This window comes from Carlito syrichta, unplaced genomic scaffold, assembly GCF_000164805.1.
Source record: "Carlito syrichta isolate Samal-C Ts95f unplaced genomic scaffold, Tarsius_syrichta-2.0.1 Scaffold313518, whole genome shotgun sequence".
Taxonomy (NCBI): Eukaryota; Metazoa; Chordata; class Mammalia; order Primates; family Tarsiidae; genus Carlito; species Carlito syrichta.
The window spans coordinates 274,022-288,186 of NW_007257614.1; the positions used below are offsets into that span (position 1 = coordinate 274,022).

Consider the following 14,165-nt stretch of genomic DNA (forward strand, 5'->3'; position numbering starts at 1 on the left):
CAAGACCTTATCTCTACAACAAATAAAAAATTAGCTGGGCGTGGTAGTGCATGCCTGTAGTTCCGGCTACTTGGAAGGCTAGGGCGGGAGGATCGCGGGAGCCCAGCAGGTTGAGGCTGCGGTGGCCAGGAGTGTGCTACTGCACTCCAGTCTGGGCGACAGAGTCTGGGCGACAGACTCCAACTCAAAAAAAAAAAATACAGGATTAATAAACCAGATTGAATTTCATACTTAATGATGTCATTGGAGGAGTTGATCGTGTGACACCAGTTGAAAATTACAAATAAAACAGCATTTTAATTAAAAATATTTTTATTTAACCTTAACATGAAATGAACTTGAACATCCTGTTGGTTAGTTAAAACTTGCTTTTTCACATGTCTATTAGAAGAAGAATTTAACTTAGAGAATACACTGACTAAAACACCTTTCATTAGATGAGAAATTTCAATTTCTTGTGACTTGTGACACCTGTAGCCATGATTACATATTAAATCTTTGAAATATGTTTAAAATTATTTTTCTTATGCATAGTGTGAGAGGGTTAAATAAATTTATATATATATATCCCCACATTCATGATCTATATCCAAATGAGTATAATAGCTATACTATATATGTGTTATATACACTACTGTATAATATATATCTTATATAAATTTAATATATATAATTTTATAGCAAATGAGACTGAAATGTCAGCTTTTAAAGTATGATTCTACTTTTTTAGAGACACTTGGTGTATCAAAATATTAAATGGTATAAATATTTCAAAACCTGGGTAACTGTTTTCACTTTTTGAAAGGTGAGGAAAAAATAACTATTATTATGGAATACTGGTCTAATAATAAAATTCTTATACTGATTGCAAAAACATCTATGAGATGCAAAACATGCTGATCTGAGTTGTGGATCATGAGTTAGGGGAGGAAAATAGATGAAGGATAATTAGAGATCATGGTGAGAGTGGAGTGCCATCTGTGTGTCTCCACAGCGTCTGTCATTGTGGTACCTGGGCGTGACAAGGAAATATGCATGTGCACATTTCTAAGACAGGTTTGAGGCTCAGAGTCCTGGTGACCTCAAAGATCCCAGGACTTGGAGTGGTTTTGCGGATTTCCCTTTCAAGTCTCTGGCTCAGCTTCTAATATAACTCATTAACACATAGTAATCAAATAATAGTTTTCACTTGGGTGCTTACAACAAAATGACCCTCTCAACTTTATAGACTCTACTCCAAGACAAAAAGTCCTAAATGCCAAAGTAGAAATATAGCTCCTGTTCATTGTCTCTTTGCATATAAGGCATAAAACTGTGACTGATGTTTAGAGCTAAGTCTTTTTATTAAATAACTGTCTTTCTTTGAGCAATGGAATAATTTGAAAGGGAATTTGTGTTCATTAAAGAACATTGCCTGACTTTCTTCCAGACACTCTTGTATTCTCTTCTAGAAGAAAAGATATTGCTTGGAAGCCCTGTCATCTTGATCTGATTCAGCATCCTAATTATTTTACTTTAATGGAAGAAACTCTGATAACAAATGCATAAGTAAATGCTTATTAAAACAGCTCATTTATCAGTGCCTCTTTATAATCAGTTCAATTGGGTTATGATTTAGGTTATAATGCCTGTAGCATATTAATTTAGCTATTCAAGTACAATGATCAGTAATGACTTGTATTCGAATTTTGACCTTCCTTCTAGAGATTTAATATCACTTTAAAAACAGCACACTAATAAGAGTATATGTGGTGTTTATTTGAGCACTGTATTATGAAAAATATCTGCAATTTGACCTACTGGGAAGTTATAATAATAAAGTATTGTATATAAGAGATATAGTTTAATTTTGTTTTTTGTGGAGTGACTATATTGAAAATATTGAAAATGCAGCAAGTATTACCCCTTTAACATCTGTGCTCACAAACTTTCATAAGAACTTACTCTGCATCTACATGAAGTTTAAAAAATGGAAACAAATAAGGTTGTATAGGGATTGCATTATCGACTGAGACACAGAGTGGATAAAGACTTGCTTAACAAGAGAGTTTATTGGGTCTCATTATTCCAAACTTCTCCAGTTTAATCTAAAATCCTAATTTTAAAAATTATCTACATTTCTCCACAAATTGCATTTGTCATCTGTTTCTTAATGGCTACTTTTTAACTGTCCGTTATTTTCATAGCAGTGGTCTTATTTTACTAAGTTTGAATTCTTTGATGTAAATGATAGTTGTGAGGATTATATAAAAGCATCTACTTACAGAAGGCTTAGCACATAGCACTTAACATCATTTTGGATTCCTTTTCCCAGCTAGATACTGAGATATGATTCAACATGTCACATGCTGAAGATTATCTGGGAAGTTTGGTGGGAAATACAAAGACGCATCAGGCACTCACAAGTTTTTGGGAAACGTGGACATGAAAATCCTTAGTGAAGGGAGAGACTGTCTTGCCTTTCTGTAACCTTGGCACCTAGAAAAGTGCCACTTCATATTTAGTGCTCAAAATATTAATTAAATTAATGATTTCAATTTGGAAGGAATAAATAATAGGTGGAATCACAAGTAATATACTGTAAATCCTAAGATAATATATTTTATTTGAAAATAGGTGTGAAGCGGTGGCATTTATTGAGGGTCTTAAAATATTGGTAAGTTATGAGGGATTGGGGTAAGTAGAATATTACAGTCTGAGGAAAGAGTATGAGAAAGATCTGTATATATGATAACATGTGTGTAGTTTTGTACTGGGAGTTGCTGTCACTGAAACTGGTTATGTGGGCAAAGACTATCTGACTCCAAATACCCATTCATCTAAAGAAGATGAATAGAATAGCCTCATAATTTATATTTCTTCAGTCATCTTTGCCTTGTTTCCTTGACTATTTCCATCTGCACAACTAAAGTGACCATTAAAAATTGAGGCAAATCATATTACTCCTTTGTAAAAATCTTCCAATGGGTTTCCATCTTGCTCAGAGAAATAGCCAAAGTCTCTACACAATCCAGCACCTGTCATCTCTTCATTCTTATTTTCTTCTTGTCCTCACATTCTTTCACATCCTCCTACACTCACTTCTAATTCCTGACATATACAGGTGTGCTCTGGCCCCTGGTCCTTTCCTGAAGTTTTTTTCTCCTAAAATTTTCTTTCTCATCTATTCCTGTGGCGTCTTCTTCATCTACATTAAGTTTTGGCTTATCCCCTCCCCCTTCTCCTCTCCTTTCATGATATTTTCCCATCGCATGCATTATCATCTGAAACACTGTATCTTTTAGTTTTTTTTTTTTTTTTTTTTTTTTTAATGAGTTGGAGTCTAACTCCGTTGCCCAGGCTAGAGTGCAGTGGCACACTTACGGCTACCCCAGCGTCGACCTGCTAGGCTGCAAGATCCTTCCACTTCAGCCTTCCAAGTAGCTGGAACTACAGGTATGCATTACCACGCCCAGCTAATTTTTTTTAACTTTTATCGTAGAGATGAAGTCTCGCTAAGTTGCCCAGGCTGTTCTCGAACATGTGCGCTCAGGCAATCCCCTTACCTTGGCCTCCCAAAGTTCTGGGATTACAGGCTTGAACCACCGTGCGCAGCCTCTTTTACTTCTCTATTGACTTTCTCCTCTTATTGAAATGTAAGCTCCATGAAGACCATTATATTTAATGCACTGTTCACTGCTATGTATAGTTTTTGACACGCAGTAAGTACTTATGCAATAAATATTTGGTAAATGAATACTATGAATGAACATCTTAAGGCCACTTGGAGACCCAGGGCAAAAAGTAAGGAGGTGACCATGATGGTTTAGGCTAATTGGTGTTCCCTGTTTTGAGGCTAGGTCTTATTGCCACCTGCATAAAATAAGAATTCTCTTAGTAACAAAGGTGATGGTTATGTAGTTGGCAGTCAACAACAAAGACCATTCAGAGAGGGAGAAGATGAAAGGAGGTGTTTGAAGTACTTAAATGTGTTTTTATTTTTGAAACTGTAAGTTAGAATATAAGCAATTTGTTTCTGTGCATATTAATAGGTTATGTTGTCTTTAGTACTTTTTATATTGTTTTTAAGAATTTTGGATTATCAGAAAGCAATAGAAATCTTTGAAATTCAGAAATATTAATTAAAATTCCAGTGGTCTTATGTTATCAAAATCCCTATGGCATCTTGTAAAGACAGAGTTTTTATTGCTATTGCTTTTTCTCTAGACTCCTTTCTTTTCTTCTGTATGCTGATGTCAGCAGAGAGGTTATCTGAACTCGCACACTTTCAAGTCGATTTTGCTGTACACAGAAATAAAAGAAAAGACAGACCAAGAATTCTGACAAAATGCACCGTTTTTTGGTAACTTTGAATGATTGTATGGGTACTTTTGTCTATTTCATACATTTTTTAGTTCTCTCAATGCCCCAAATGGGATGGTAAGGTGAGTAATACGCCATGAATAAACATGCATGCACATGATCTAAAGCTCTGGACCCTATTGTGACTTAAACACTCGATTTGATGTAAGAATTTATAGCACAAAAATGTGAGTTATGCAGGACATTTTATTTGAGTCTATGAAGGATGCTTCATATGAATATATAAACTGCATCTACATCTAAGTACAAAAATGATGGAAAAGTTCTCATATAAAAAGATATAAAATCGATGTTTTTAGTAGATTTACCTTGGAAACATCCACAAAAATAAGCTTCACTATGCATCAAATATTATCAACCTAAGGCATGAATCAGAAGACGTGTGTACCTCATGCCTTTAGCCTCTAGGTTTTAGAAAATAAAACAGTGATCTGCATCTCCACAAAATGACACAGAATAAAATAAAATAAAATAAAAACTAAAAGAATTTCTTACATGTCCCTGTCTTCAAGAGAGATGTTGACTAGCATTACTTAGGATACATCAATATTCAAATGTTTGGTTTTTTTTTTTTGAGTTGGAGTCTCACTCTGTTGCCCAGACTGGAGTGCAGTGGCCACTCCCGGCCACCACAGCCTCGAACTGCTGGGCTCCGGCGATCCTTCTGCCTCAGCCTTCCAAGTAGCCGGAATTAAAGGCATGTGCTATCACACCCGGCTGATTTTTTTGATTTATTGTAGAGATGAGGTCTCGCTGCCCAGGCGGGTCTCGAACCTGCAGGCTCAGGCAATCCACTCACTTCAGCCTCCCAAAGGCGCGGGATTACAGGCTGAGCCACCAAGCCCGGCAGATCCAGAGCCCAAATGCAAGGGAGAACCTGGAACAGGGAGGTGCTCCTCCTGCGGAGGGTCTCCCATCCAAGCGCTGAACGGCAGCTACCCTGCTTAGCTTCGCAGTCCCTGGCGGATCCGTAGCCTGAGCGCAATGAAGGGCCCTGGTTCAAATGTTAATATCCCATAAGGAGCCGTCATGCAGAGTCCACCTCCACTCCCTTCTACTAGACAGCTCCCAGCTTTGTTCTGCTGAAACACATGGTGTGTTATTCTAGGAATATTACCTCAGACTTTGGAAAATGTAGAACCATAGGATAGTGTGTTCTTTATATTTCCTGGATAAATGATATATACTTGTGAGGAAGGAATGGGCCTTTTCTTTAAAGAAGGTAAGTGATTTGTAAAATAAGGTGTTGAGGATGAACCATTCTCTTTGAGGAGAGGGAAGGCGAGAAAGACGACTCTTGAAAAGGAAAGCAATCACAAGAACTGGTCATGTGAGGTTTACGTATGGATGAGGTAATTTTTAAAATGTTTTCTTTGCACTCTGAAGGTTGTAATATTTAATACATCTTATATTTGTTTTGCTCTATATTGTAACTCCAACTCCATCTTGTCCCAGTCTTCAGTGAAGTCTTACTACATTTAAAATCATTTCATGTTAGGAGCTGTAAACGAAGTATAAACTTTCTTGCCTCTGTCTTTGCAGTGGTCACTATAGTTGTGTTAAGTAAAAGGTGAGAGGTGCCAGGATTCCAGGGAACGGCCCTCAGTAAGGTTGGCAGAACGTCCTGGCAGGGGAGAGAGGGATGGGTAGCAGTCAAGTCAGAGTGGAGAACATGGCTACATTATGAACTCTATGCTGTGGGACTTTAAAGAGGATGTCAGACAATTGGGCTTTCCTGTATTTATCAGTGTTTCTCACCCCAAAGGCATAAGAGAATTAAGGCATCCTCTCGGGAATTCTACCAAAGAAACGAAGGAGTCTGGGATTTATAAGCAGTTTATTTTATCTTAAACATTCAAGTGTCAGGGTAACAAAAACACAACCACAATGAGTAATGTAAAATAAAGCATTTATCATAGAGATTGACCAAATGCATTGTAAATATTTGTTAAACATTCTATTTCTGCTCCTAGGGTTAGGAATGAGGTTGGCACAACAGGCAAGTGTGGAAGAAAAATGAATGTGACATAGGGAAAGTACTGGAAAATGGAACCATAATGTCTCTTATTGGTTCGTTCCTTACTGATGCAGGTGCCTAAGAATAAGCTGGGGCTCTTGACACGAAGATGCACCCTCACTTGGCCCAGATGCTGGAGGAGCTGAAAGAGGAGACCTGGCAGGAACTGGAGGAGTCTGGGGCCTGTTGGTTACTCCACAAGACAAAACAGCAGATCAGCAACAACATGCATAAGCTGTGATAGCTGTTAAACTTACACTCACCTTTTTAGTATAGATATGCATGCTAGTTTCCTGTTGTCTTTTAAATCATATGCAATTTTTTTCACTTTTATTTTTATTTACTTTCCATTAGTTTACATCCTTGAGAGGTACAGCATCACATGGATTGTGTGTCCAATGGTCTTAACAGAAAGGTTGCTTTAAAATTTGGCACGAACTATGCCACTGTTTTCATGGCCCTGAGTTACCTTTCCCCAGATTACTCTGGTTTTGTTTGGTTTGCCACCAGAAGTCATTGTGTTGTTCTTTGCTTTATATACATAAGCACATCTCCTACCCAAATAGAATGCAGTTTTATCTCAGGCATAAACACCTTCAATTTTGAGAAAAGCTGTGTGCTCCCTTTGGTTCTGGAGACCTCGCTTATAGTCAACAAAAATGGCTTTGGACCACAACCCTCCAGACTTATTTACCCTTTTAGAATTCCTGTTCCCAGCATTCAGGCCATACTGTGGGGCGTAGCAACCCAGTGACTTTATTTGTCATCACAGAATTTGATTCCTTTGAAACCCAGAAGAAAAGGGAAAGTGTTAGGACTAAGAAGGGTTCTTTGCTGCTTTGCTTATTACCAAGAAGACTGTTTGCCCGTATGTATTTCAGGATTTCTGGATCCCTTTTATTGATTCACAACTTGTGGCACCAATTTATCCTCCCAGAACCTTGTTCTTATTTCTCTCCTCACCTGGGTCCCCAGTGCTCTGTGGAGCTAATGGAAAGTAACTTTGCACTCCCTCATCATGTTGGAAATAGCATACACAGGTCACAGCTTTGATCTGGAAGAGCATTGATTACAGGACAGCATTGATCCTTTGGTCAGCATTTGATGAAAACTCCCTAAAGTGGGCAACACTCTTCTCCTGAGAAATTGATCATTTCTTGTCCCTCGGAGGAATGTGTGCTTAGGAACTACCAATTCCTGCCCCTCCAGGGGAAAGGGATTTCTGTGACAAGAACCTAGCATGCTGGCTATTTCACACTATGACTTGATAAAGGAGCCATCAATTTTAAACCCAATAGGAAAAGGAGCCATCAATTTTAAACAATAGGAGCCATCAATTTGGTGGGGCAGGTGTGAGATTTGAGGTCTGGAGTTGGCCTTGTATTCTGAAAGCTGAGAAACCTAGCTGGCATACTGGAAGGCTGGTGTGGACAGAAGGCCATGTTCCCACCTTATAGCAAAAGTGGGCTGTGAAGAGCCTTTGGGCCAAGCCAAGGTGTTCTCCAAGAAGCAGGTCGGAGTGTGTTCTCCCTCCCGGGGAGAAAAGAACTTCATCCTTGATGTACCCACAAATCAAACCAGAATAAATTAAGGAAGATACTGGGCAGACTGATATCCTTTGGCTAGTCTCCGAAGAAAGAACTTTTAAAAACCAATTCCAATGAAGAAAAATGTAGCAACACCTGGAAGTAACACTGGATAAATAAGCTGTTCCCCAGGTTAGAATCCCAAGGTCCATGTCTAACCTTTTTTTTTTTTTTTTGAGTAGGAGTCTTACTCTGTTGCTCAGGCTAGAGTGCAGTCGCATGCTCATGGCCACCACAGCCTGAACTTGCTGGGCTCAGGTGATCCTTCTGCCTCAGCCTTCCAAGTAGCTGAAACTACAGGTGTGTGCCACCACTCCTGGCTATTTTTTAAAAAAATTTATTGTAGAGAAGAGGTCTCACTAAGTTGCCCAGGCTGGTCTCGAACCCCTGAACTCAGGCAATCCTCTCGCCTCCGCCTCCCAAAGTGCTGGGATTACAGGCATGAGCCACCATACCCGGCACAAGTCTAACTTTACTTCAGCTCCCTAAGCTTCCACAGTCATCTCCTGGTCTTCCATTTTCTTGATGAACTTGAAAACTTGAAACACTTGGGGACTTGACAGCAGGCTCACTTTTCCTGTGGTCTCTGTGTTCTCTAGGGCACTCTGTCCCTTTGCCTGTGGGGAAAGAGCTACTTGTCAGGAATTGAAGAGGAGACACTGGTGAGAAAACTGGATTTCCCAACTCTGGACCAAATAGGTATTTTTCAGGTTTGAAGTGACCTGAAGCTCTTCTGGTTGAGAGCAGATAGATACGACCCGTGCAGATCCCTCAGAGTTTGTGATTGAGCTTTCGGTGACTCCTGGCCTGCTGAGTGTATACAGATGGTGCCAGGTTCAAGCCATGTCTGATCCTGGCTTGCTTTTCTCAATGCTCTTGGGAGCTGTCATCCCAGTCAAGGTTTCTATACTTCCTTGCTCATTACTGTCCAAAACAAGCACCTGTTGAATGCCTTTGTGCTAAGGGACAAGTGGGATTTGGAAAAGACTTGCCATTTCTGCTGTTGAGATTTCAGAGGCTGCACTTCTGACTTGTTCTGGATGGGAGACAATGGGAAAGGGTTATACAGCATGAAACATTGACCCACCTGTTGTTGTATAAAAACCGTGTAATTCTTAATGCATATTTATAAATTTTTATTTTTGTATAACTTTATGGGGCTTAGAGGGAAAAAGTCACAAACAGAGGCAGATTAAAAATGTGATTTATAAAAAACTCGTAATAAAATTTCATAATAAAAACTTTGTAAACAAACAAACAAGCAAAAAAGATGCCTTACTGGGGCTGTGTATTAGACTTTATTTTAGGTTAAGAGAAAGATACTTCATAAGATTTCTGAGACTAAGTATTAAATAAAATATGAAGTAACACAAGCAGGTAAGTTCCAAATACACTGCTTCAAACATAATAAGAAGTTTACCAAAAGAAGAAGCCATGGAATTAATGCCGATGTTGATTAAAATATGGAGAGGATGATGATGGTGATATAAGGACACAAGATGTGGTATTAAGTAAAGGAAAACCATTAACTACTATTTTCAAGGCATCAATGGCAGTAGTTCTCATAGAAAACTGAAAAAATCACATATTAAGTGGCAGTTCTAATGCTCTACTCATCTCGTTGTAACCTGATTGTGTGAACTGTTCTCTGAATGTCCTTTGTTATCTCCATCCCATAAATGACTCCTTTGTGAGGGTATCAAATCTGTTCATTAGCTCAACTATCAAATGTCAGTGACCTCTGTTCATTTAAGTGAGAATTTGACTTTCAGGCTTCCATGGCATAAAGCATGACATCTTTGGGTACAGATAAACACATATTCAGCAAAGACATGGCAGGCTATTTGGTTTTATTGACTGAGCAGTCTGTGTATACCTGTATATTTCTGGATGATTATGTTACTCTTGACATTAATGTTCCTAAATCGGAATTTTTTTGAGATAGAAAGGCAAGGGATTTGAAGGATATGGCACAGAGATCTATTTTGTTTTGAGAGTATAAAAGGGATATAATGCATAATTTCTGATTAGTTTGATTTTTAAGCTACAGAATTGTACTTTTCCTACTGTTCTTCAGAGGAATATTACAGTTCTAATTCTGGGTATATGGTTGAATTCCACTTCCTCATTCCCCTCCCCACTACCCACTGCACTTGAAGTCATTTAGGCATGACAGTAAACTGCTGGAACCAATGAAATGAGAGGAGAAGTGAAGTGTGTCCACTCCTGTTGAAGAATTTAACTGTAGGCACTTGTCTCTAAACTTTTTTTTCCCCCAGTGCAGTGATTGTCCCGGCAAATGTTGAGATGGAGCGTCCATCAGCCCGGGGCTGCTTTGAGTGACTGACTACATTGAGCTGAACTCTATGCTGTAGCTTTGAACATTCAAGATGAGTGAGATATACAATTTGTGTGTGTGTGTGTGAGTGTGTGTGTGTTAAGCCACTGAGAATAGGGTGGTGTTTGTTACTGCATCCTGACATAGCCCACCCTGACAAGTACAGATGGTGGCCTTCAGTGCTTACATACCAAAAAAGGATCATCCCAGAATACACAGTGTAAAATCGCTCAGTCATTTGTTTTAAAATTTATACGGTGAGGAAGAGGCCACAGATCCACAGATGGTCGGTCAAACTCCTTGGGTGGTTGGTATTGGGAGAACACTTGTTAGGCCTGGGGAGAATGTGTGGGCAGCCATCTGTCTTTGGCCAAGTGAACATGCTTATGTTCCAGGTCTTTAGGCAACAGCAGAAAAGGGATGACAGCTTTCAGCTCAACACACAACTCAAGATGCCAAACTTTTTTTTGTTCTATGCCTTATTTTTCTAAGAAGCCTCTAGATCTCCAGTTCTCAATCAGCAACAAATAACTAAATGAAAGCATGAATTTATGTTTATCCTACATTTTTTGCAATAAATAATTTGAGGCACTCAATGAGCCTGACCGTGGAAGTGTTTGGTAGATTATTTGCACTGTTAGGATTATGACAAAAAAGTATATTCAATTTATTTCATATTTTAAAAGAATTAAACATTTTGGACTTAAAACTGCTCGATAAAAACATGACTGCTATATACATTCTGGATATGCTTCTCTGTATTGGAAAAAAAATCAATTAAAATATTTATTTAGCAGAGGTGGTTAATGATTAGTGCTTCACAATTAATGCCCAGAGATTTGAAGTGGTTATTAATCTATCACAATGTTCTCTTTAGGATTATGTGTGTTTAACTTTTTCAGGTTAAAATAATATATTATGTATAAAGCAATGCGATAGGACTACTAGGTATGGTTCATAATAACTTTACCAGAGCACTTACTTTAAATTACCCAGAGTTTCCCTAAGTCTAATTAGCAAAAAAACATTTTTTAAATTTATCAAAGGTAAAATATCTCATAAAGCTTTTATTATAATACCGATGTCTAGAACAGCTTAATGTCAAAATCGATAAATATTTATTATGAGCATATTATGTGTTAAAGATTGTGCTAAATTCAAAAACATGCATTGAAAAGCACACAGAGAATGTGCCTGAATATACTTTGCAGTCTATATTAAAATTGATATTAAACAAATGATTACACAAATACCTTGTTATCATTCTGATAAGTGCTACAAAGGAGAAATTTAAGCTATTGTAAAAGTAGATAATAGAAGGATCTACGCATATCTGGGGTCATGGAAATTTTTGTAGAATAATCAAATCTAGGCTGAAATAGACACTTGAAAGGTAGATAAGAAAAATGCTAAGGAGCAGAGGAAGAATCTTCCAGACAGTGGGGTAGCAGGAAATGGTGTGATTCTTTAAAGAGATAAAGTGAGAACAAGTGTACAAGAAAAAGAAAGCAGGGGAAGAGTTGAAAAAGACTGTTTTGGAAACATACACCTTTGGATCTCTCTCTCTCTCACACACATACACACACACACACACACACACACACACACACACACACACACACAGTCCCCCCTTATCCCAGGTCTTGCTTTCTGTGGTATTACATGAAAAGTTCCAGAAGTAAAGACATTTATAAGTTGTTCTGAGTAGCTGATAAAATCTCATATAATCACACTCTGTCCCTTTGCGTGATTAGATCAACCGTCTCAGTATCACAGTGTTTGTGGCAAGTAACTTATTTTACTTCAAAATGGTCCCAGAGCAAAAGAGTAGTGAGGCTAACAATTCAGATATGTCAAAGAGAAGTCAAGAAGTGCTTTTCCTTTAAATGAAATGGTAAAGATTCTCAACTTAATAAGGAAAGGAAATAAAAATCTTCTTAGTTTAGGTTGCTGAGATCTACAGTGGAAACAAATATTTTGTCTGTGAAATTGTGAAGAAGAAAAAATAAATTCATGCTGGTATTGCTATTGTATGTCAAGTTGCAAAAGTTTCAGCCACAGTGCACAATAAGCATTTTAAGATGGAGAGGCATTAAATTTGTGAATGGAAGACGTGTGTTTCAATTTACAGCAAATGGGTTCCGTACTTTCTGTGGGTTCAGGCATCCACTGGGAGTTTTGGCACATATCTCCTGCAGATAAGAGGGGCCACTATATGTAATATATAAAATTGTATGAGTGAATTAGCTCTACCTAAGGAGAACATTTGGAATAAGATCCAAATGGTATCACATAAATCAAAGAGTTTTTCAAGTTGTCTTGCAAGAATGGAGATTTTTGATTTTATAAAAAAACTGGAATCCAAGTTATGTGAAATCTCTGAATTTTTAAATCAAGTCTTCCCTGTGAAAACTGTACAGTTCTTTGACTTCTCTGGTGAGAAAGATGCCAAGGTATTTCATTTTTGTGTGTGTGTGTGGCTATTGTGAATGGGATTGTACTTTTTATTTGGGGTTCTGTTTGTTTAATGTTGGTGTATAGGAATGTGACAGACTTTTGCCCACTTATTTTATACACTGAGAATTTGCTAAAGTCCTTTATCACTGCGAAGAGGTTTTTGACAGATTCGCTTGGGTTTTCAAGGTATAGAATCATGTCATCTGCAAAGAGGTATAACTTAACTTCCTTTTTTCCTATTTGGATACCCTTTTAAACAATGAAAACTACAAAACATTGCTCAAAGAAATCAAAGATGACACAAACAAATGCAAAAATATTCCATGCTCATGGATGGGAAGAATCAACATTGTTAAGATGTCCATCCTACCCAAGGCAATCTACAGATTTAATGTAATATCCATTAAATTACCAGTAGCATTCTTCTCAGACTTGGAAACAACAATACAGGAATTCATATGGAAACATAAATGACCATGAATAGTCAAAACAGTCTTCAGCAAACAAATCAAAACAAAAACAAAACAAAGTGAGAGGCATCACACTCCCAGACTTTAAGCTTTATTATAAAGCTACAATAAATAGCCTGGTATTGGTACAAGAACAGGCATATAGACCAAAGGAACAGGATGGAGATTCCGGAAGCAAAACCTCAATTTCTCAACTAGCTCATCTTTGACAAAGCCTCCACCATCAACCACTGGGGAGAGGAGAACCTATTCAGTAAATGGTGCTGAGAAAACTGACTGACCACAGGCAAAAGATTAAAATAAGACCCCTACCTACCACCATACACAAAAATCAACTCTAGATGGATCAAAGACCTAAACGTTACACCTCAAACTATAAGAACCTTAGAAAATGCAGGAGACACCCTTATGGAAATTGGAACTGGCAACCAATTCCTGATCAAAACCCCAAGTGCCCCAGGCCATAAGAGATAAGATAGACAAGTAGGACCTCATTAAACTGATAAGCGTCTGCAAAGTCAAAGAAACCATCAAGACAGCGGAAAGACAGTCCACAGAATGGGAAAAAATATTTGCCAACTGTATATCTGACAAAGGTCTATCATCTAGGATCTACAAGGAACTTAAACGTGTCATTAAAAAAAAAGTCCCATTACAAAGAGGGCAAAAGATAGGAACAGACTTCTCAAAAGAAGACATACCGAGCAACCAACTGATACTTGAAAAAATGCTCAACCGAGCCGAGCACGGTGGCTCAGCCTGTAATCCCGCGCCTTTGGGAGGCTGAGGTGAGTGGATTGCCTGAGCCCGCGGGTTCAAGACCCGCCTGGGCAGCGAGACCTTATCTCTACAATAAATCAAAAAATCAGCCGGGCGTGGTAGCACATGCCTGTAATTCCGGCTACTCGGAAGGCTGAGGTGGAAGGATCGCCAGA

The 14,165-nt window shown here is 38.3% G+C and overlaps 1 pseudogene; it reads right to left on the minus strand.

Moving 5' to 3' along the window:
* Positions 1-6,734: 6,734 nt before the first annotated feature.
* Positions 6,735-14,165, minus strand: part of LOC110596750 — a 17,864-nt pseudogene continuing 10,433 nt past the window's right edge.